Raw genomic sequence first — 24,463 nt, 5'->3', positions numbered from 1 at the left:
TTTTGGTTATGAAAGGTGAGGCCTGCAGGGCATAGCATGAAAGAAAACAAATTGTTCATCCTAAGATATGATTGAAAATTTTGATGTGACAGCAGAGTAGCTGAAAGGAAGGACTATGGAAAGGAAAAGACTTTGCTTTCTGTCAGAATGCAAATGTGAGAATACAGCATTGGACTCCAGGAATGAGCAGAAACTTTAGGCATCAGATTTCCTGTTTCACAGAAGAGTATGATCCATTGTACAGACAGCCCTGGACATATGAGGATTCAACTTATGGTTTTTCTGTGTTGCTGTGGTGTGTAAGCTTACACATTCAGTAGAGACTATACTTCAGATTCTGAATTTTTATTGTTTCCCAGGCTAGCCTGGTGCTGTGCATTAGTATATTCTGGTAATGCTGAGCCGTGGCAGCAAGGCACAGCTCCAGACAGCCTCGCCAGAATCAGGGGTCACAGCTAACACTCCACACTGTCCTGTGCTGCTAAACTGCAAGGTTTGACAGGTTAAGTGGATTAAACACATTTTTGACTTACTGTATTTTTCACTTGGAATGGGTTTACATAAATCCATCCCAAGTTGAGGAGCACCTATGTCCAGATCTCCAAGGATGGTTCAACTAAACTTTGTCTAACATGGATCCTTGCTTATGTGATAACATAAATTAAACCTGAGGCACAAATTTGCAGAGGGAAAAAGTTTTTATTGGAAAGTAAGAAAAAGTAGTAAGGAATACTAGCTTGAGGAGCGGACAAAGATCAAGCTGGCCCCTTAGTAAAGGAAAGAAAGAGAAAATAAGGAAAAGACTCTGGCTTGAGCATCTGGAAGGGCCTCGTGCTGATCAAGTTCAGACTGGCCCATAACAGAGGACCAGAAGCCACTTTTACAAGGTGCCATGCTGGGCTGGAGCCTTCTTGATCATCATTTCAGTCGTGGTTTTGTAGTTCCAGAAGATTCCTATGGATTGGGGTGGGGGGGTAATTCAGTTCCCATGCGATAGTTGTTCTTGCTTGGAAGAGTGACCACATCATGGGGTGGTCTGCAAGGCTCAGCTTTTCCTAGAAACCTAGATGTTAGGACAACATCTGGTGACTTCTAGGCATTGCTCAAGGAGGACCTAGAACTGAACTTTGTAAAAGCTGGTAATTGGATCTCCCTGTAAATCCTGAAAATTACTCTAATTACTCTTACCTTGGTGTCCTCAGTTGTCCTCAGTCTTGAAGGGGGATGAGAGAGTAGATACATTTAGTGCTCATAAATCTTGTAATATACAAACTCCCAGAAGGATGAACATGCCTACCTGCAGAGCTGAGTAGGGCTTTATCCCAAAGCTTTAAGGTAATAAAGGAGGCATAAAATGAGAGCAAAGGTGCCAAGCTTTATCCTGCATTTACTTCCCATTGGACATTCGTAGGGTCAGCCTCTAAGTCCCTGACTGTTTCAAAAGAAAACACAACTCATGCTTTTAATAAGTAACAGGTTAAGGGCCCAGGAGTTTGTTTCTGTCCCTATGGTGGCCTCTGATTGTCAGAACTATGGGTTAACTTCAGTTTTACCTTATATGTATAAGCTTCCAGAGGGCTAGGGCCTCATTTCCTGGCTTCTATCCTTTGTGAGAGCTTGGTGGTAGGCATTCGTACAGAAAGCACTAATGAGATACTTATTGGTGGGAATGACAACACAGGAAACAAGTCAAAACATGGGACATGGGAATAAATGGTTAACTCCTAAGTTTGAATTAAACTGACAGTATAGGTTGTAAAATGATAAATGCCAACTCAGAACTGTGAGTTCAAAGAAGGATGTCTCAGTGTCTGCTGGAACAGGAAGGGTGCCTGCGAATGAGTAGAAGTCAGCTAGTCCTAGAGATGATTATTGACCCCCAGAATATATAGACGAACCACAGAAACAGAAATGGACTCATCAATTCCTCTGCAAGTGTCCTTAGTCAACAGGGAGCAGTAAACATAATAACTAATCAATCAAATAATTACTGCATACTCATCCAATGCCAAGAGATACTGGGGGGGACAAGAGATTCAGAGACAAACTAAGACCGAATTACTTGACCTCCAGGAGTTGTATAAAAAGTGACCAGCAGGGAGAATACATAAATTAGAATCCACTCTTGACACCTTGCTCACCAAGGCCCACGTGGAGATAAAAGAGCTTAGAAGAGGAGTGAAATCAAAAAAGGGTGAGAGAAAGGAGCCAAGGACAGTTCTCTAGAGAGGATGCAGTCTTGAACTCTTAAAAAAGGAGCAGTTTGAACAGTTTTCTAAACAGATGAGGAAGGCAAAGGTATGGCTGGCTTATGAAGTGGGATTTGGGATGGACAAGAGCCCAGCTTGGGAGAGCCTGCATCGGATCAAATGGGCTTTCTAGGAGCTTCTAGGATGCTTGGATTTCCCAGAACAGCTGGTAGAGGCCATTGAAGAGTATGCAAAGGGAGAAAGGTAATGAAGGTAGTGTTTAGGAAAGGCACTGCATTGTGAGGGCAACAAAAGGTCAAGCCACAGGCAGAGATGTGGCCACTCAGGGTCCAGGACAGCTTTCCTGGGGCCTCCTCCAAGGGAGGACTCTTCACAACCTTTGTACCTCACTGAGGCCTTGGTGGTGTGTGGCTTATCCACGCCCTTTCACTAAGCTAGCCCTCCCAAGTTGCCAAGTCGGTAGTAGGTACTGACAGCCTCACTACTGCCTTGCTCCTTGCTCTCAGCTTTTTCCATTCACTGCCTGTACTACTTCTAGAACCTTCCCTTTCCCATCTGATTAATCACTTAAGAGTTTACCAGAGTGTCACTCATTTGCTTACGTACAGACTCTTTTGAGTCCGACAGGTGTCATTTCAACAAATCGATTCTTGTATTGAATAAATTTGATAAAATTGTTGTTTTTATTTCCTATTATATTGTCTTATAAAAATTAATGAAAAATGCAATTTTTTTTCATCTTGTATTTAAATAATTGGATTGATAAGTGGTTAACTTTGAAATAAAGATTTGCCAAGTAAAAATAGAGGACTCCCACAATTTTTTTTCCCCATGAATACTTATCTAAAGAACTATTGCTTGTGCATCTGAAATTCAACTTTACCTGATACACCTGTATTTTTTCTGGCAACTCTATATCCCATATCTCAAGTGATCTCACTTTGGAATTACAGGTCCACCTTGTACAATTCTCCAATGTCCCTTTCTCATATGAAGGTCCTGAGGCTCCTAAAGTTCACCCAGCTAAGGAAGAGCAAATTTATGACTTCCAGATCAGCTTAGTGCCCATTTGGCAACCTGTTCTCCATAACATGACATGGATTCGTTAAATGCATTGGCTTTTCTAGAAGTCTAAGGGTGAAAACTCATGGTGGAAAAATGTGTAAAAATGAAAATTCAAGTGCTATTCAAATGAGAATTTATTCTGGGCCTGGAAACTTCTTGGAATTGAGCAGATCTCTCATGGCCTCCTCTGTTAGCCAGGGAAGCCCCCTTGGCTTTCTGACCCACCCAATAATCACACGCTCTATTTGGCCCTGAACGGCAGTCCTTTCTGTTAGAATAATACCTTGTATTTTTCTGAGCTCATCCACAGGCATGGTTTCCTAAATCTTTGTAAGCTTTTTTCTTTTAATTGTAAATGATATTTATATACTTCACATGTTTCCAATTTGGTCCTGCCACCAAACAAAACAGAAAAGTTTCTACAAACACTGAATTACACATCAGCTCTTTATAAACAGTGCAGTTAAATTTTTGTTCTTATCTTTTTTCCTTCTGCTCTCCTTCATGTTTTTAGAATGTCATACCTTCTCCTCAGTTTTATTTGTCTAGCATACATCTGTTTAGGCATCACTGTTGTCAAAGAAAGGTTGTTTGATTGTTAAAACCATGAAAGGGAGGTGCTTGGAGTTCCCACAGGTCCAGCAGACTCCATTATTGCTGGAGCTCAGGGATGTCTAGTCCGGGGGCTTCTCTGTCTCCCTTATCTCCAACCCCCAGTTTCCTCAGGGTTCCTTATGCTTCCTCTTTCTGGTCTAAATGCTCTGAAGACTTTCAACAATCATGGCTTGCCCACTATTTCAAAGTATTTTATTGTCATAGTTTTTGTTGCTTCTCAATATTAATCTGAGAAATTCTAGGTGAACATGGATATTATCTACTTGACAGGTGAGTACAAGAAAACCAGAACAGTGAACTTACCAAGCACCAGGGCAGAATGTGACAGGTGTCAATCTTCAGATCTTCAGTTCCTGGCCCACTTTGGGCGGTGATCTGTTCTTAGAAGCTTCTCTAGTCATGCCTCGCTCATGAGATCTAAGGAGTTATTATATTCCTGTCTGAGCCACTGCAGTTGTTGGGTCCTATCACTTACACCCCTAATTTTTTTTGCAGCTGTATGTGGCCATGATTTTCTCAGCATCCATTTTCATTTCCTCTGAGAATTTTTCCATGTTAATTTTTTGAATTGTTTGTACTTTCCAGTCACATGAAGGACCACTAGAAGGCAAGATGGGTTCCACTCCATAGGCTTTGTTGGATGTGTTGGAAACCAGAAGTGCTGTGGGTCACTACATAACAGCTAAGGTTATAGGTCCCTGTTCAACCCAGGTAGTCTTTGATATGTACTCAGCGAATACTGACATACAAGGAAAACAGTATGATCTAAGTATATAGCATGAGTTCTTCATTTAGACTAAAAAAAGATGAAGCAGGCTTTCTGGAGGGAGGACAGCCTTTCTCCTTGCCATGGAAACCCCATGACCTGCTGATAAATTATCAGCATTATGATTTCATCCATTGGGAATCATTTTCTTCTAAATATTTTATTAAATGCATATATTTTATTTCATAATAAATATGAGATTATTGTATATTTTAGTCCAAACAAAACTAAGAGACTCTACCATTTATACGTAGCTTTCACCTATAACCTTTCTTGCGTGGAGCAGGGAAGCCTGATCTCACCACAGTGGACAGTGCAGGTGTTTTGCCTCAGGCTTCATGATGCTCATGTCCCTTTGTGCAGGCAGGAACAGGGAGGACAGATGCATTCCTGGGATCAGTGTGACATCTGGCCCACTCTTCCAGACTCAGGTCTTCAAAGGCATTTTGTTATTTCTTGGAAAGTGTTATAAGCTTTACATATTTTGACCTATCCACATCAATTCTAAGACATAGATATAGTCTAAGTGCTGTTTTGATTGTCCGTCATTTTAGATTATCTACCATGGAGTCATTGATATGTACAGAGATGAGTGCAGGTACACTTCTTTCTCTAGGCATAGCTACAGAGATCCTGCTGGTTTGCTCCCATGCTCTTGGACAGGCTGTGTGTGGCACATTTCTAGAATTCTCAAGCCCTGCTCCTATAGTTACTTGTTTTCTTTCACTGGCCCGTGCCTCCTGGACACTTTCTCCCCCTTTTTGCAATGAAGCTGCTCCAGTTCAGAAATTCTTCCAGTTCCCATCTGCAGGGGTATCCCTAGCTGCCCCTGTCATCTCTAAAACCCCTTTAGTGAGATACACTTGACACCCAACTACATTGAAATTCACACTGTATTACTTGCTGCATGTTATCCACTGCCAAATTCAGTGTGAAGCCTCTCGCTGCTTATCACCTCTCCTTTGTACTGACCTCTATATTATGATATGCTTGCTCCAGACACGTGCAGTATCTCCCATGGGTATGAATGGCAGGTTCCAATGTAGGGCAAAGCAATAGAAAGATCTGCCCTTTCATCTATAGTTCAGCTCAGCTCTGGCTTTCATTCAGAAGAGAATGGGAAGGAGTCTGGGAACCATAAAACAGCCCTTTACACAGCTACTGGGAACATCCAAAACCCCTGGTATGAGTGTGCATAGGTTACCTGGCCAAAGCTGAGCAACTCTTGGAGTGTAAGGGAGAAAAATACTTATGACAATCATACTACCTTCGCTGCACTGCTCACTGAGGTGACTTACTCCAAGACCTTGTTTATTCTTGCTTAGAAAAGAAGTTCTTGCCATTGTTCTTGTCCTCCAGCCAGTGTGGGGTGGAATGGATGGGGATTGTCTTCCCAGACTTTCCTGAATGCAAATAAGCAGATCAGTCCCATTTATCACCCCCACTCTAAATCTCATTGTTTGTTCCTTTGGAAAACGTGAATACTCAGACCCTCTCTCTCTCACACACACACACACACACACACACACACACACACACAGAGTCTACACCTCAATAACGTAATGCCTGGAGCTGACAGTTGTGGCATGCAGGAGCCACGCAGAGACAGATATGACGAAGATGAACTGATCCCATTTTTAAGAGAATGAAATAAGCTCTTTAAAACTAATAATCGGGCTCTCTTTTAGCTTGATACACACTAAACTGTCGGTTTGAAGAATGAGACCCTGATGTGACTTCTCACCAATGAATGATTCTCTTCGTAATTTAAAAATAAACCAAGCCTTCTCATTGCTAGTTTCCAAGGAATTAAGCAATACAGAATGGACAAATGAGAGGCCTGGAAAGGGCTACTCCTGCAAAGCCTGAAGTTCTCATCTGGTAGTATCAAATAGTTCAGGGATGTGAATGAAGCACAGAAATTGTACTCTCTGCAGTGAGAATCCAAGGTGAGGAGGCAGAAGTCATTCTGTTGAAATTGAAATTCTAAGCCCTTGTCTCCATATGCACTCCCAGAGGATGGACACAGGCTGATGTCCAGATATACACAGGAGGAACTGGCTTCAGGATGTAGGATAAACTCTGGTGCTGCCCTTCAGCCCACACTGACATTCGTAGCATCTTCTGGAATTTCAGCTCCTGTGACAAGGGATGTGGAGAACTGTAAGCATGGCCCTGCTCTCAGGAATCTTTTATTTTTTGGGGAGTCCAGTCCTATACTGGGTAGAATGAGCTTCCAGCCCTGGGGATGACATGAAGGTTGAGGGAAATGTGCAGTATAATAGGATATCCGTTCTCCCTGAGGCTATAACAATTGGTTGAGGTGCAAAGATGATCATGAACAGAAGTAGAGATTTGAGATTAGAGATTGTGATAAGGACTCTTCCCAGTACAGCTTTGAAGGGTACCTGTGTGTAGTCAGCACAAGGGGAACACTTGTTGAATGAAGTGATGGATGAATGAAGGAGGGATCAGATTGAACATTTGTTACATACTCAGGAATGGCACAGAGGCATGTGTATATTAAACCTCCTCAGAAAGAGTGAGTGGAGAACAATCATAATGACACATGGCTTTTGATAGCAGCAGAGCAAGAAAGCTCATTCTCTGGGGGCAAGTTACCTTCTTAATCCACTTTGCATTTTATTCTACTTTACCTATTTATTGAGTGCTTGTGTTTTGTTAGAGGAGACACGTGCTGGTAGCGGGATTCACTCCACAGGTGTCTGTCAGTCAGGGATCTAGCAGCCTGTTTTGTGTGTACTACTCTTCATAAGGCTTTCAACTTCTATTTTCTCATTACCTCAAAGGACATGATCAATATGGCAGACTGATCATTTCCAGTTTTACAGATGTGGACTCTGAATCCGCATGAACTGACTTGTCCAGCTTCTCATAGACAATGAAAAGCAACTCTTTTGGCTCACATTTCAAGGTGTCATCAAACATGATGACCTCCTGGCTAGACCACATTGGTGACACAGTGCTACTTCTGCAGGGCAGTTCAAGCTGCACAGCATGTGTCTTTTGCAAAAGGATTCTGCTAAGTCAAATATGGTCCACTTTTAACACTCTTTCTGCAGTGGATTAAGGAAATTGATCAACGTCTGCTCTCCTTGGGTCTGGGTTGTTTTCTTGTTCTCCAGGATTCTTCTTTATGCTAAGACAGTTCATATCTTAAAATATACTTATCTTGAGCCAGGTTTCACTAGGTGAAATAAAGGAATTGTCTTTGGTTCTCCTGGATGGTGTCCAGACATCTGGAGTAATGAGAGGGAGACAGGAATGAAGAAATAGCCCAACTCTCATATTCTTAGTTCTCAAACCTGCCAAAGGTTTTGCAGAATTGTAAAAAGTATTTTATAACATAGAATGTGTCTAGTTCACTGGCACTCAGTCTTGGCAGTGCATTTAGAATCACCTAGAGAGCTTTTTAAAATGCCAATGCTAGAGCCTTACCATGCTCCAGGAGTCAGTTTCAATTGGTCTAAAATAGGTCCTGAGAATCAAGTGCTTTTAAACAGCATCTGACTGATTGTAATATATAGCTCAAGTTTGGTACTTCTGATTTGTCTAACCTTAATATAAAAATAATGAAGTTGATACCTGCAGAGTTTACGTTAATTGCCATATATTAGTTATATATTGATGGTTTAAAATTTCCTTAAAAATTTGTAGTTTAGGGCCAGAGATTTAGCTCAGTGGTTCTGCAGCCTGCCTTGAAAGCACAAGGTCCTGAGTTCGATCTCTGGTACCAAAAAAAATTGTAGTTTACCATGATAAATATTTACTACCTTTCAAGTATTCTTTGGGTCAAAAATTTGTAAGGAGCCTAGCTGAGTCCTTCTAGCTCATGGTCTTATGAGTTTGCAGTCAAAGGAGATGTTGGCTATGGCTGTAGTCATGTGGTAGCTTGATTCGTCTATTGGATCCCCTTCTGGTGTGGCTCATTCACACACTGACAAGCTAGAATTGACTTTCGGCAGAAAGTTTCAGTTCTTCACCATGAGGTTCTCTCCATGGGACTCCTTGAGTCTTCACAGAATAACAACTCGATTTTCTTAGAGCAAGTGATGCAAGGACGAAGCCACATGTCTTATTATCTAATCTTAGAAATCATACATATCTCTACTGCCACAGTCTGGCCACTAGAAGGGAATCACTAAAGCTACCCCTACTCAAGGGAAGAAGGATATGCCTCCATCTTTTAAGAGGAGCAGTGCCAAAGAATTTGTAGACATATTTTAAAGCCACTCATGGACAAAGTCATGTAGCTGTAGTCATTGCTAGAGCTACCAGTCTCTTGACTGCTAGTTCAGTACCCATCAACTAGTCTCATCATTAATTGATTGATTGATTCTAAATAAGGAAATTCCCATAAATATTTAAGATCTCATCAATTACCCTCTTCCTATGAACAGGCTGGTTCATCAGCATCCTGAGAAAGGTCCCTTGTTTGTTAGGCATGTGACCATCTCACTGTGATTCACTTTAACTTAAGCACCTCTTTTCACCTATTAGAGTCCTCTGAAGGATCGGATTACCTTGCCAGTGGAAATATATGAGCTCCTCATGTGATATACCATAACTGCAACAGCACATCATATAATTTTCCCCGAAGGCTTGTTGCAGCCTATGTCGAGTCATTTGTATTTATGACAGCTTGGGCGTGATTTAGTGCGACCTCACTTTGATAAAAGCCATTTAAAGCTCATAAATATGGGTGACATGCTGCCTTCCTGGCTGGGGTTTTTAAGGAGAGACGGAGATTTGCATTGCCACTCAACTTTCATTGTTCAGGAAAGGAAAAACCAAAGGAAAGAGCGAAAAAGAAAGAGAGAGTGGGGGGAGGAAAGAGTCGAAGAAGGACAGAGATGGACAGGGACAAATGAAGGCCATTGCAGGATCTCACTTGAGCTGTGGGCATCAAGCTCCCTGCATGTGCATGTGCTCATCTCTGGGCTTTTGCTGGATGCAAGGGCCGGGATCTGTGAAGGGCACCAGCTCAGAGGGAGGGCCTGGGGAAGAACACAGGAGTGAAGAGGTCACCAGACGTCAAGGACCATTTACTTCCTCCTTTAAAAGCATTGTTCAATCACCACCAAATTATAGTAAATTGTCAATTTTTATTGGACAGGAAAGCCCTATAGCTTCACTCTGCACAACACAGCTTTCCACAAGGTAGAGTAGGTGACTACTCTGTTTGTGAGATCTGAGGACACCAAACTGGGGCTTCCCCAAAGTATCTTACAATGACCCTGAAGGACATATCATCCTATCATTATGAGCCACCTTTTTTTTGGCTGGGAGATTTGTCCAGGCCCTGGATACCTGCCAAAGCTACCCCTTCATTCTACACATGATGAAGCCAGGATCAGCTAGAGAGACAGGCTAAGGTCAGGTGGCTCAGCCCACAGCCATCCCACACCTGGGAGACCCTGGGGAGCTAAACTTTTAGTTGACTTTTTTCTTTCTCTGGGATTATTGTGTGCACATGAGGAACTGGGGCAGAGGGTGCTGAAAGGACAGGTCACTAGGCAGTCCTGGAGTGGGAGAGAAGTCCAGATGCCTCATTCTGGGGGCCTGGAAACAGCTTTTACTCTGCACACATCTTTTTTTATGACCCATGCAGTGTTTTATCAAAACAAACAGTTTTGTCAAACATATATTCAAACATACAATCACACCCCACCAGAGTTAGATTTTTTGGTTTCCATTAACTGAGCTGGAAGGGGTCCTGCAGCTCCCCAAGTGACCCATTGCACATGCTGAAATTTCATTTTACAGATGGGAAAACTCAGGGACTAAGTCTCAGGGGGATGATGTGCTTATCCAAGGAGGGACATATAAGGCTAGTGGCTGAGCAGGGGCTATAGTAGAATTCCTCTGACACCTGTCTTTCGAGATTGTGCCTGACAACCATGCTCACCCAGGCCAGCTGCAGTCCTCCCTGCTCACATGTCTCTCATGGCCATGTGCCTCTTCCGGTAGTTCTTGGTAAGCTGTATCTCTCCAGCAAGAGGTGATGCCCTTCAAGGGCAGGCACATGGAAGCAGTAGATAATGCAGTTTCAGGGGAGCAGAAGGGGAGTCATTCTTCATTCACCACAGTGCCCACCAGGGCCTGGGCACATGAGGAGATGGAGTGTCTGGTGCACCTTCCCTGATGGTGATCCAGGGGTCCAGGAGCAGCTGACAACTCATCCCCACAGCATCTGCCTCAGAGTGTTGTCCTCAGCAGACAGAAGATGATATTTTTCACAAATTAAATCTCTGTTTAGGTCCTATTAATCTCTCAAGTTCACACACTCTTTTTGTCTTTGATCCAGATTTCTATTTTTCCTTTTTCCAAAAGCTTAATTTTCACTCCTCTCATTTTTGTTGTTGTTGTTGTTGTGGCCTTTGACATGTTTCTCTGTGTGTGGGTGTGTGTACTGTATTGTTTGTTTAATAATACACTTATTTGAGAAAAGGGATTTTATTTTATCCCTCAAATAAGTTGGTTGTTAATTGAAGTTTTTGATATGCAAGAAAGGATATGTTTGATATATGCACCTGTGTGCTATTTGATTTTTAGTTTGTCCAAGTGCTGCTAGGAATAGGAGCCCCCTGATGCCCCTATTGTTCCTCCCTAGCTTTACTGTGTTACCTTCTCCCTTCTTCCTTCTTCCCTCTCCCCTGTCTTCTTTCTGTCTCCTCTTTCTCTGTCTTCCCCACTCTCCTCTGCCCTCTGTCATTCTCTATCTGTCTCTTTGTCTCTCTCTGATCCCCCCCAAAAAACTATTAAGCTGCTACTACCACACCACCCTGAGTTAGATAGATACTTCCTGCTTCTCACTTTCTCACTCAGTGGTCTACATTTCTAGAAGTTGTCCTGTACATGGACATGTGTGGAACGTGAGTCTGTGTTGGGGAGGATAAGATAGAAATTAAAAGAAGTTCTGCTGCCTGCTCAAAGGGGCACAGATCACAAAGCCACAACCCCTGGGATTTGAAGCCAGCTTAGAGGGCTCCCTGAGGCCTCCACTCATCAGCCTATAAGGGAGGAGAAATCATGGACTTGGCCCTGTAGGTTCTTCCCATCAGTGAGAGCAGCAGGTTAAAAGCACCAGTCAGCTGGACAGCTCAGCAAGGCAGTGTATGGTAAGCATCTCCTGAAAGGTTCTCAGTAATTGAAGCTCCCAGATTCAGAAGAAGAGATTGCTGTAAGGTAATACTGCCCAGTGAGGCTTTACAAGCACATAGGAACTTCCTGACCTAGACCAGCAGGAGGGCTGAACAGGCACAGGGCTTGTGGACACAACCTAGAAAGTTTGCTTTCAGATATGATATATATCCACACTTGTTCCAGAAGCCAGGAAAGAGATTGATTTTGTGGAGAGAAGAGTCTTGATAGGAATCAGTGAGAAGTAAGTTTGGATCATGTGAGCAAGAACTATTATTTCTGAATAGTATAGAAGAGTTATTGGGTATACCCGGCTCTTCTCTTTTTCTATAAGGATATAGCTAGAAAGTTCATTTGTAGTGAGTAGAGAAATAACAGATACTGTGTTTTCTTCAAAACTTACAAGAAATTTGGCTGATTGTGGTTATTGTTCTAAGTGGTGCTGTTACTAAATTGGCTTCGACCCCCCAGGATTAAATGCCCCCTGGCCCAGGGTTCTTCCAAAGGCCGGAGCCTTTCCAGAAGTCTCAGGCAGCCGTCCAGCTTTTCTCTCCTTTCCTCATTACCCTCAGCCTCTTCAGAATTGCCTGACTGCAGTCATTTACACACATAAATTTCCAGGAAGTAGGAAGCTTCACACTTCATCTCATTAACCTGCATGGTGCCAGGAGCTGAATCCCCATTCAGGGCATCAAGGTGTTCTGTGTGATGCCCTTCAGCAGTCAATCTCTGGTCTCTGGGGGACTAATTTCCCTACAGGTTTGCATAACGCACTGCATTTGCAGGAGGGAGACCGTGGCTGAGTGACTCCAGGGCCATAGGGCCCCATAGGGATGGCCCATTTCCACGCATCCAGCACTGCCAGGAGTGTGGTGCTTTCTGTCCCATGGCTCTAGGGACGTTCCCCCTGTGCAGCTGGCACATTGCTCTCTCCAAGGTTTGTTCCAAGCAAAGTCAGCCCCCCAACTGCCGCTTCCTCATATCTAAATTCTCCAGTGAGCCTAGTTTTAATTAATTACCATCTACTTTATACTCAAGAGGGAAACCTGCTTGGGGAAGTGTGGGAGGGGATAGATGGAGAAATTCAACCGAAATTCTCAGGTTGCAAAGCGTGTTGTTAGCAGGAATACTTGTTCCTATGGTAAAGGAGGAGAGGGTATCCAGCTTTATACAAAGCTGTGTCTAAATCAATCTTTTCTTATATACTCAGTACCTAACAGAGGGAAGCCTCATTGTACCCCAAACTTCCTCTTGGAAACTCAGGCCTCCCCATTTTTAACAGTTATAGGAACCATATTTTTACTTGCTTCCAGGGCTTCACCCTTAATCTGATCCAGTCTCTCCTCTCAAAGAGGCCATGACTTGATTTTGCGGGTAAACACAGTGATTATTAATCCAGCCACACTTCTCAACCACCTGTGGAGTTTGTAAAAATGCATATCCTACTTTTTTTCTAATTTTTTTAAATTTAATATTCTTATATCATGACTTTTTGAGATTTAATTCACATACTATAAATTTTACCCTTTTAGCATATACAACTCAGTGGGATTTTTAGTGTATTGCGGATGGTACAAGCATCAGCATTATCTAATTCCAGAAAGATTTCAACCTCCCAAAACCAATCCCATTAGCAGTCTTTCCCTACTTCCCCTCACCCTGGCCTTAGGACAATACTAATCTATTTTCTGTCTCTATGGATTTGCCTGTTCTGGATTTTTTTTCCTATAAATGGTATTAGAAATATATGCTGAGCTCCATTCTGAACCTGTGAATTGAAATATCTGGGACTGATAAATTTTGTTTTGTTTTGTTTAAGTCTCGAGGGCGGTTAAATGGAGCCAGTGTTTAAACACTCTAGGCGAGACATGAAATATCTTCACATGGACTCCCCATTTTCTCTAGTGAACAGTGTTTGCTCAGAAAATGTGTTTTGAATGACAAAGCTTACATTCTAGGAGAACCTCCCGAAGCCTAGTGTAATTAGGATTCACATCCCCCACAGATAATGATTATCCCTAACTTCTCCAATTAGATGTTTCATCAATACTTTATGGAAATCTCAGTCAAAATCCATTTTAGTCTCTCCTTGTTCAAATCAATAAATTGAATGAGTCTGAAGGACTGTTATTATCTCCCAGTTGGTACAGAACTTTTCCACACAGGGCTGTGGCTGGAAGCTCATGAAAGGAGCTTTCCTTTCCAGAGAATTCGATCGTGACAGGGATAGTCCGGATCACTCAGAACAACTTAAATGAATGGCCAGACTAGGGTCTCACGTGAGTACCAGGACCAAAAATGTAACAGTGTTAGAGTTGGAACATTGTGTAGAAGATTAAAAACAAGCACAACACTGCAGTGATTAGAAAGACATCATTGAGGGTTAATCCACATGCTGTTTGTAGGGTCTGTTCAGTAGTCCAAGTCTGCTTCTCTACTCCCCAGGAGTCCTGCTTGCAAAGGAGCCAGTCCCACGCAGGGACTGCTCAGGTCATGCCTGTCTGCCTACTGCCTTATACCAGCAGTGGCAAACCTATGGCACATGTATTGTTTGTTTTTCTTTTAAAACAAAAGATGTTAACTTATGAGTTTTTTCTCAACTAAAACCTCAAAGTTCAAGTTTAATTGCAGTGTTGGCACTTGGAGATAAATAAGTGGATTTGGGATTGCAGTTTGGGCACTCATTTCTCAAAGGTATCCCTTATACATTTCTGCATGGTGCCTGGATGGCCATCTATCACATTAGTATCTGTCCTCTTCTTCCGCGCCTGTGAGGATGGACTGAATCAAGAGGCAGCAAGAAAAAAATACTTGGAAAGTACACAGGGCCACCCGATGAACATGCAAATTGGGTGTGTGATTGTGTGCATAAGTGGGCATGGCTGGATGCAAACTTGTTTCTACGGCTGGGAAGATGAAACACAGCTCTCCTAATGGGGAATCAGATAGATATTTATACATTGCTGTGTTCAACAATTCCTTTTTGAGCCCCTAAAATGCATCAGATGCTGTTGGAATAAAGCCGTGCACAATATGTGCTAAGTCCATGCATTCTTGGGGTTTATTTACACTGAAGTGCGTAGGGTAGTGGTGACCAAAGCAAGGTGGACAACAAATGAGTTACAAATATATAACTAAATGCTGGATGGAGATAATGTCACAAAGATCCAGAGGATGGAGAGTCAGAGAAGAGAGGACCACAGAGCCATGTAGAGGGTCTAGCAGGAGAAGCCTTTCTGATACCTGTCATGACCCACAGGAAGGACGGAGGGAGCAGGTAATATCCCAGGCAGGAGCATTCCAGACAGGGAGAGTAGCAAGAGCAAAACCCCCAGCATTCAACTCTGGCTCAGTATATTAATCACCCTGACTGTGCTTAAAAACTCTCAGGATCAGGCCCTACCATAGCTAAATTAAATTTCTACTGTATGAAAAGAACACCATGAGCCAGTGTTTCAAGGGTGGGATGATCAGTGTGGAGAGGTGAACAGGACTCAGCCAGGGTGCATGTGAGTCTTGAAGCCCCCACAGGATGGCAGATATTGTTTTAAACGTTGGAAAAGCACTAGGCAGTTTTGAAGGAACAGATGAGATGAGCAGATTAGCACAAATAGGTCTGTGTCCTCTCTGGATTTATCAACAGAGGCTGGGCATAGCATGCAGGGAAGCTGTCTTTACTTACATAGAAGTACTCAGAATTAATTCCTGTTTGGTTATATATGTCCAGAGGAGATGTATAGACACATGGGCTAGAAGTCATAAAACTAGAAGGCCTCTAAACTCAGCATGTTCTAAATTTTTCCCTGGCCTTTTAGATGGAGACAGTAAATGCACATCTAGATACAAGTACAGGAAGGGCTTCCAACCGTCTTCTTTCTTCTTGAAGGGGTGGTTTTAAAAATGCAAACACAGAGAAACCGATGAGAAGAGTTGCAGATTACATTTCTGACAATGCATAATCTCAGCTTGTTTGAGCATTGTCATTAGGAAGCCTTCTGATTATTCTGGCAGCTCTGGTTTCTAACTCCCCGTGGACAGAAAGAGGCATGAAGAGAATTACATTTCTCCAAGGGTGGGGTCAAAGGTTATTTCGTGCCTTGAACAGCTGGCTCTAGTTCTATTGAAGTGCTGTGGCCTCAAGTGTTACTAACAGAATAGCTGATGGCCTGTTGTCAGTTTCTGTACACTCACTATCTATTACAAATTAAGCTGAAATTGTGAATTCTCCAAATCAGGGAAGAAAACCTCCACCTGCTCTCCCCAATCTCTTGCATTCATCACAAGCCCCTGATACCGTAGCTTTGTAAAGGCTGCAGGCACGCAGCATGCTGTGTCCTGAGCAGATGCTTGTGCCACAGCCACCCCAATCTGCTGCTAGGAGGAGGAAATTGGCACAGGGCCCACATGCCCCTGTTGGCGATATATTAGTTAAATACCTCTGGGCATTTCATGCAGTCTCGGCTATGATGACACTGCTGAAAAGACAGACATCTCCGTGCCCTTGCTTCACACCCTCTGTTCTACTCCCAGATCTCACAGTTCAGTAACAAAGGCAGTGAACTGGAAGTTGGAGACTTGAGTTTGAAGCCTGGGTCTACCACTAACGAGCGTTGTGGTCTTGAGCAGGTGATTAACCTTTCAGAACTTCAGTTCACTAATCTGTAAAATGAGAGGATTTGATCTGAAAATGTGCTAATGTTTCTTCTGGCAGCCTGAGCTGGGGCTGGGTCACCTGGTTGGCAGGGCACTGAAGTGTGAGTGAACTAGAGGGGAAGTGCCTGCGACAATGCAATGGCTTTGCCAGGGGTGCAGGGTGGCAAAGCCTCTGGTAAGGCGTCGCTGACATGAGACGAAGTGGGAAGTAGTGAAGGTCATAGGGAACCGAACACAGACTCCAGGATCAGAGAGGCATCTCCATCACCTCCCGACTGTATCTCAAGAAAACAATTTGACCTCACTGAGCCTCAAATTGTTTTGCTTTGAGATGGGATGACTGTGCTACTCAGAGAGATTATTGTGTGACATCAGTGAGATTTGTATAAAGCACTGGCACAAGTAAGAGCCCATTAAAAGCCAGTTATTGCCATCAATCACCCATCCAACATTGGGTAATTATTATTTATACCTTTGGAGTTACTGGTTGGTTTTCCAACTAATATTCCAGCATCACATAGAACTCAGCAAGAAAACGATTAGTTCCCTTATTATCCCTTGCTATTGCAAATGTTTCTAAACTGCCCCAGATCTTCCCACTTGGTTCTCAGCTCCAACAGGATGTCATTATTGGTGCGAAGGACCCCACAAAATTGTCTACAGACTGAATCTGGAATGTTCCTCTATTCCTAAAATACTAGTGAAAACTCTATCGTAGACTTATGACATACCAAGGAATTTGCATCCTAGGTGCTTATAGAGATTAAAAAATGCACAAAAGACTCTCCTTCTTATAGGGGGTAAGAATGGGCTATCCCTCAAGGCAGCCACAATGACCCAGCATTGTCCCAGGTGCCACACTGTACGTCAGAATTAAATCACACCATGTGTTCACTCCAGTCTCTGTGTTTTTTGTTCACCATTCAGCAGACATTTATTGCAGGTCTGTCACATTTGAGGACTATACCTGGTCCTAGAGACAAATAGAAACTCATAAAAACCTAGCCCTTACCCTCATAGAGCTCCCAGTCTCCTGGAAAAGACTCAGAGCCTGTTTCAGTCCCGGGCAGGTGTGGAGGGTGTCCTGAAGACATGAATCGGGGCTCATATGCTCACATCATATGACAGTGAGAGGAGTTACCCAGTGACCCCAAGAGCATCAGAAGGACAATACATGCTGTGCGTTAAATAAGTGGCACAGATAGTGCTTGATAGAACTGTTTAGAGAAGGAGAGTCCGTACAAGCCTCCTGAAAATGTTGAGTCTTCATGTGGATCATGATGGTGTTCATAATCAGGATTGGCAGAGAAAAGTGGGATGTCAAGCTTTACTCGGGCAGAATGTATAGATAGAGGATGAGATCTAGGCTGGGATCTTGTTATTTTAGAGAGAAGCAACTCAGAAAGCTACAGGAGCTGTATGCAGGAAGGAATAGATGAACTGTTAAAAGGCCTTGGAATCTCTCGACTCTAGCTCTTCCAGGTGCCTTTACTTTTTTCACTGCAGTGGTCTTTCTTCTCTAAGCGTTAGCCTGCACAGTCTCTTAACCAGCTGTGTTTCACTTCAGGGAACTTCCTTTGTCCCTCTCCTGGCCTCTTCCCTTTTGCACTCTCCCTTTCTTTCCTTCCACATACACAGTGCCTGCCAGGCATATGCTGTGCTTCTTTCTTCTCAGTCCCAGTGTCTTCTCTGAGATAAGGACATTTAAGAATCCTTCACGCATTCAACATTGAATGTGTCTGACTTGCTATCGGTCTATTCCTCCTCCTACCTCCTCCATTTCTTGGGCTTGGAATACCAGCCTCTCAAAGGAAACCTGGGGATGGCTTCCCGAGGGACCTCCCAGAGCTGCTGAGCCTCACTCAGGCAGAGCTACATTTGCTGTTCCCAGGCTTTGCTCAGGGAGCCCATCCTCCTCTTGACTGCTAACGGCTGCCTGCCCTATGCCCCAGGTTCATGGCTCTCCACGCCCTCCCAGGTGCAGGCTGCTCTGGGAAGCTGGTAAGAGCCTCGCTTTGATCACATATACAATAACCTCAGTGCCAAGGCATCCATGCTAATCACTTTTGATTATGAATGGATTAAAAAGGACAGCAGCTGCACAGGGTGGCTTTGATTCAGGCCTGCTCAATAATGAGATGTACAGGCACAAGCCAGGAGGCTGCAGCCATCAGCCCTGCCCAGACCCCATGTGTCCTCCTTCAGAGCTCCCTCTGGGGTGGGGTCTGCTCAGAGACACAGGGAAACAGAGAAAACTTGCAACTTAAACTCAGTGGCCCTTCTGTCTTCACCCTTGTTCCAGATACTCCTATGGCCCAGCTGCACACTGTGCCCTTTGCCAATGGGTCAGCTTTGTTCTGCACCACAGATGTAGGAAATGTAGCTGGCCCCTGGCATGTTCCTAGGTGGCAAGGTGCGAAGCCATAGGTTTCATGGAAGCTGCTCTGCAGAGAAGAGTTGGAAGCCCAGCTCCAGTGTAGCCAGATCCTCAGAAACCAGAGGCCAGTAGTGCCTCCCCTCCCCCAAAGCATGCCCTTATGTGGTCACTGGGTTTATCAGAGAAGAAATGATTATAGTGCCTGCATTGAGATCCTTCATGTGTACATATGCTTGCATCTGTGACCTCTATGGTGAGCATTTTCCCCTATCTTGTGAGGTAGCCAGGATTTGGGGACTTTCTTTCAGAGATAAGGGAGCTAAAGTATAGACAAGTGAAGGCTTTTCCCAGGTGCCGTTTGGTACCCGGTCTGGCTCTGTGGGAACCAGCCAAAGCTCTGTCATTGCCAGCCTCCTTTTCCCCATATTAGAGGATGTCCTGAGTCTTTCTGACTATGGACTCATGAAGACCATGACTGCCATGTGTGTCCATTTTTGTATACACACTGAACCATTCATGGCTCGGTGGAATATGAGCAGCTGTGCTGGCCAAGTTGCAAGACTTAGGGAGATAAGAAGCATTCGGTACCAAAGCCAAGAGTTCTCTGGGCTGCTGGATTCACTAATAAATTTGACCTTGGTGTATTTGATATTTGGCTAAAAAAAGTTTGAAAGAGCAATGGGGAACTCCCAGTTCCAATAAAAGCCTCCACAGAAGAGCCAGTACTTCCAGATAGCACCTGCCCATATTTCCCTAAGCCCAGGAAGGCAAGTCATGTCCACCTTACACTGAAGTTACAACTCAAAACCTCACCATAGCAGACTCATGGCCAAAGCCCTTCCACAGTGCCATATCCTCTCATGTCAAAAGACTTCAGGGGGTCCTGAGCTTTGAGGACAGGTAAGGGAGATGAAGGTGTATGAAGTTTAACACCAAGCATCTCTTCTGTTAGTGTGATGCAGGATGGTCTGCCTGTCATCCAAGTTAAGCAGCCTACTTTGAGTGGATGGTCTTAAGCAGATAGGCTCAGGGATACAGCAGTAGTATGCTATAACCAGCTCATACTGAGCCCAGCTATTCCCAACTCTACAGTCAGTGACTTTAGGTTGGTAGCTTGAAACCATGAGTAATCCCACTATGGTGGCCAGTGCTTCATATCTGGGCCTTTTTTTTCTCTGTAAAAAGCTAGTTATTCAAGATTTTCCACAACATGGCTAGTTAGTAACAGTTTTTCCTCCCACTGGCACTGTAGGCTCAGATCTGAGAGCCACACTTTGAGGGGGGCTTTTGTAATCTAGATGGTGATGAAGTGGGAACCAGGCCTACAGAGGAAGCATTGAAGGCACATGGGAGATTCTGCCTGGGAAGGCATAGAGACAGTGCACATTCTCAAATGTATCAAGGGCCTCCCACTGGCAGAAGGACTAAGCAGGCTATGTGCCCACGGGCAGGGATGGAGAACATGGGGAGAAGATGAGTCTGAAATCCCCTGGGCCTGGTGTCTGGATCTAACTTCGGATCTGAGGCCTATAGTGAGTTGCTCCGTCTGTTTGCTCTCATCTGTAAAATGGGGCTTCACGTTATTTATTTCACAGGAAGATCTTCGAATAGAAAAAAAAGGAAAAGAAAGCAGTTAATTCTTGTTCCTCAGAATTAGGGCACAAGTTTCAACGAGGTATATTTCCACTGAATCAAGGTGTTACTTGCCAAAGACTAATGCTGTGCCTCTAAACTAGTGAGTGCCACTTCCCAAAAATGCTCAAGCTGGGTCCCATCTGTCAGAGAAGTTGGAGAAGGGGATTCCTGCATGGGAGGAGGCTGGGATGGATAATCCCTTCCATGTGAGGGCTTCTGGAGCCAAGAGAATGTCCCTGGGCAAGTCACTGACTGATTTTTTGCCTCATTTCCTCCATCTGTCACTCAGCCTAGTTTCTGCCCCTTCCTGTTTTTCACTGTTGTTGAGAGAGTTAATTGATCATTGCTCATATGTTTTTAGGTCTAGAGAGTAGAGCTATTTTATCAAATTCATACATCATCTTTCTTTTTCTAATAGAGGCACTTTGTACCTTGAAATAAGGCTATATTCCTGTAACTTGATTGTGGAGAACACTTGTCATTTTACATCCAGTTGATTAAAGAAGGTTATAATTAAAAGATAGCTCTATTGTCAATCTCTCTTAAACTTAATGTAGAAATAAGTTTGTGTGACTTAGAATCAGAATGCTTAATATTATGTGGTATTGAAGAAAACCTTAGGGTGACTGGGGAGCCAGGCTGTTGTTCTTGATACTCACATGCCTTCCATTTAGATATGGTAAAGGTAAACAGGCACACACAGCCAGATATGGCTTCCCTGCTCTGCTATCCCTCTTCTACTCCAGAGCCTGCCATGCTTAATATAGCTCCCCATGTAGCTAGGAGGTCCCCTGCCTCTATCACCCTTACTCTTTTCTAAAATCTGGAATTTCTTTTTATCAAAGGGCAATAGAGACTCCGATTTTCCTTGCCTACTTAGAAATGAAGCACAGAAAATGGTTATCTTGGGAATTCTTGCACAGTGATGATGGTATAATTCATTGATAGTGGGTACTTTTGTAAAGGCGAGCTTAAGTAGGGAGGGATGTGGAAAGCAAAAGTAGAGCTGTTAGCCTCTGAAAGGCCATGAGAGATGAGGGCACGGCTCCTTGTAAACACACACTTAGGCTTAGATAACCCAGTTGGTGCCAAGAGCCCTACCATCCCACCATTTTTGCTATGATATCACACCCTCCAGTACCAGTTGAGCTGTAGGTGATCCCTACCTGCTATAATAGACAATTTGTATGAAGCCTGGTGATGCATTGGAGGAGTGGGAGACCATTTCTCAACTTTTCCAGATTTTCAGAAGCTGTCAGGTCCTGAGGGGATCTGGCAGAATTCCTCATAGTAAAGGTGGGGAGTAATAAGGGTCAGTCAAGGATGTGACTTTCCCAGTGTCACACTACTGTTGGATTGCTGCAGGAGAGCACATTGCCAACCCCTATGGTGAGCTTTTCACTTGGTCTATAAATAAAGGGCTACGCATATGATTACTAACAGGGTCTCAGACTGAGTTAGCAACTACTTCCAGTCTTGCTGATGTAGCATCTGTGTGTTATATTCACTGTGCTCCATCTCAGTGGGTAAAGTACAGACAGACATTCCCCATCTGAGTCAGCCAGAGATTCTGGGCAGGTTTATCGAAAAATGGGTGGACTGTAAGACAGACACATGTGATTTCAGGAGAACAATGAATGTGTGTCTTATTGTGAAAGAAGTCTGTGGAGATACAATCTACTGAATTGGTTTGATGAAAAGGTAACCTCTATTTCTAGATACCTCTGTGTATGATCACAGAGTTCTTGAGAGTGAAATCACAGATAGCATTGCATTTTTAGCAAATTGTGGTTGGTTGAGTAAGGATTCCATGAGATGCAAACACACACGTATGCACCCCAGCCAAGAAGAGCTATTGGTGAACCAGCTATTTCCCAAAGGCCCCCATAAAATACAAGAGGGAAAGATTTTTAACAAAGTACCAGGGTAGGTGTGTATTCCAAGAAGCCAAGGACTGCTTCAGAGTTGTTGTTCTGGGAATCATCTCCTGTTTTCCCAGAATATTTTGTTTGTTTATGTACTAGGAACATCTGCAGAAGCTCTGGCAGATCCTGTGGAATATCTTCAACGACAATGATGAAAAACCAATTTGGAACTTTCAAGTATCTAAGTCTTCAAGGAACCCCGGGTCACACAGGAGGCCAGGACCCAATCCTTAGCACTTACAATGCTGAGGACAGTAATTCGAGAATAGGGCCTTCTGTGTGGGGTATTGTACATTGGTTGGGCAAATAGTTTTCAAATTGCAATTCAAAGAGATTATTCATATTAACCAATAGCAAAACACATAAGCAAGTACATTCTACTTGGTTCATTAAAATAAGTTAGCAGATAACCTGTTCTGATGTCTTCAGAAATACTTATTTTGATGAAAAGCTTAAGCAGAGGTATTTGATAGACAAAGACTGCCTTTTACAGCTTTTGTATTATGACGGCTGTTTCTTACTAAATAGACGAAGACCTCACTTTTGACTCACTTTGATGAGGAGAGTTGTCTGTTTTCCCAGAGTTCCTGCTTCTTGCTCTCCCACTCCCTCATTCTGTCAGGGGCAACTCTGTCCTTGATACTTGTCCTCCTTGTAATTCTCATGCTATGTGGGATTCCCAGATAACATAATAACATGTTTTATGCCTACAGTAACAAAGATAGCTTGTTTTGGATTTCTTATTCTTTTATATTGTTAAAGTGCTCACTTATATGATTATAATATTACTCTTCCACAGGATGCAGTTATCCCCTTCCCATTACTGGTTACTTTTTTATATATATAAACATTTACCTATTGTTTGCCTTAGCTTGTGTCTCTAAAAGATGAAGGCCTTTTCTAGGTAGGATTATCGTGGTCCCTGACAGCACTCAGGTTACTGGCAATGGCACATACATAGAGGAGTTGAGAATGAACACAGACTTGGGTTTCAAATGGAATTGAGAATCTCTCAATTATAGCTGGGTAACTTTGAATAAATTACCTATTTAATGTTGCCGAGTTTCTGTTTCCTCATTTGTTAAATGGCATAATTATAGTACTGCCATATAAAATTCTTGAGAGAATTTAATGCCATGCGCTCATCCCTGAAAAGCATTTGGTAGTGCATGGGGATTCCCCACCTCTGAGATGGTGCCTGGGACTTGGCATGGCCTCATTTGCTGGCAGGGAGGAAGGAAGGAAAGAAGGCAGGGCTGGGGAAAAAGGAGGAAGATAAACTTGTTTAGGGAGAGAAAATATGCCTGATAATATTTCCAATATTTGACTCCAGAGTTTCTGTGGTCAGCTGGATTCAGGAACAAAGAAGCTACTTTTGGGCAAAGTCAGCCTGACCTCAGAAAAATTTGAGGAGAAGATCAAGATGGCAGAGATATTACCTTAGATCCCTACCCTGTGAGGTTGCCTAAGACTTACGGGAAGAATGACTCTTACCTTCAAGGTGAGTCAGCAGGGCATGGCTGGCTGTGGTTTCAATATCCCTGGGGGCCCAGGCTGCCTCCCTAACAAGAGTAGGGAGAAACAACAGTCCGTGAAGAGGTTATGGATGGCTTAGACAGAGAACTAGACTCATTATGATTCCAAACTATGTTCTAGTTCCATTTCTCCTGCTTTTGGTCTCCTTAACCTCCAGTACATAATTTAACCAACTGGAACCTCAGTTTGCTCAATGATATACTGGATAATAATATAATCTGCACTGTCAGTGTGATGATAAAGAAGGCTGATAAAATAAAGCACATCTGAGACAAGAACAGACAAGAAGGTGTCCTGAAAAATCATATTTTTCACATTATAATTACCTGGAGGATACCTTGCCACTGTACTAAGGCTTATGGAAGTGTGACTACCTGGAACTACAAGGTTCAGATATAACTGGGTCCAACTTGGCTTTACTCTTTTGCGATATCCACCTGTAGTTGTGATTAATTGCTCCAGTCTTTGGCCTGAGGGATCCAGATTCTCTGCCAAATTGGCTATACTGAGCAGAGCT

General features: G+C 43.3%; 1 protein-coding gene across 6 annotated transcripts in view; it reads left to right on the top strand.

The window, feature by feature from the left end:
- Setbp1 (SET binding protein 1) overlaps nt 1–24,463 on the top strand; it is a 357,001-nt gene that overhangs the window by 144,290 nt on the left and 188,248 nt on the right. The window contains exon 1 of one of the 6 annotated variants that reach the window (XM_087193245.1): nt 1,386–22,694. The exons of the other annotated variants lie outside the window; for them this stretch is intronic. The gene's annotated coding sequence lies outside the window, so the exon portion shown is untranslated. Of the gene's footprint in view, nt 1–1,385; nt 22,695–24,463 lie in introns of those variants that run through there. 6 annotated transcript variants of the gene reach the window in all.

The sequence above is a fragment of the Heterocephalus glaber genome, unplaced genomic scaffold, assembly GCF_053883595.1.
Source record: "Heterocephalus glaber isolate CG9 unplaced genomic scaffold, H.glaber_assembly_v1.0 deba00000331, whole genome shotgun sequence".
In the NCBI taxonomy this organism is placed as follows: Eukaryota; Metazoa; Chordata; class Mammalia; order Rodentia; family Bathyergidae; genus Heterocephalus; species Heterocephalus glaber.
The sequence above is the reverse complement of the archived record's forward strand: the minus strand, read 5'-3'. Positions and strand labels throughout refer to the sequence as shown.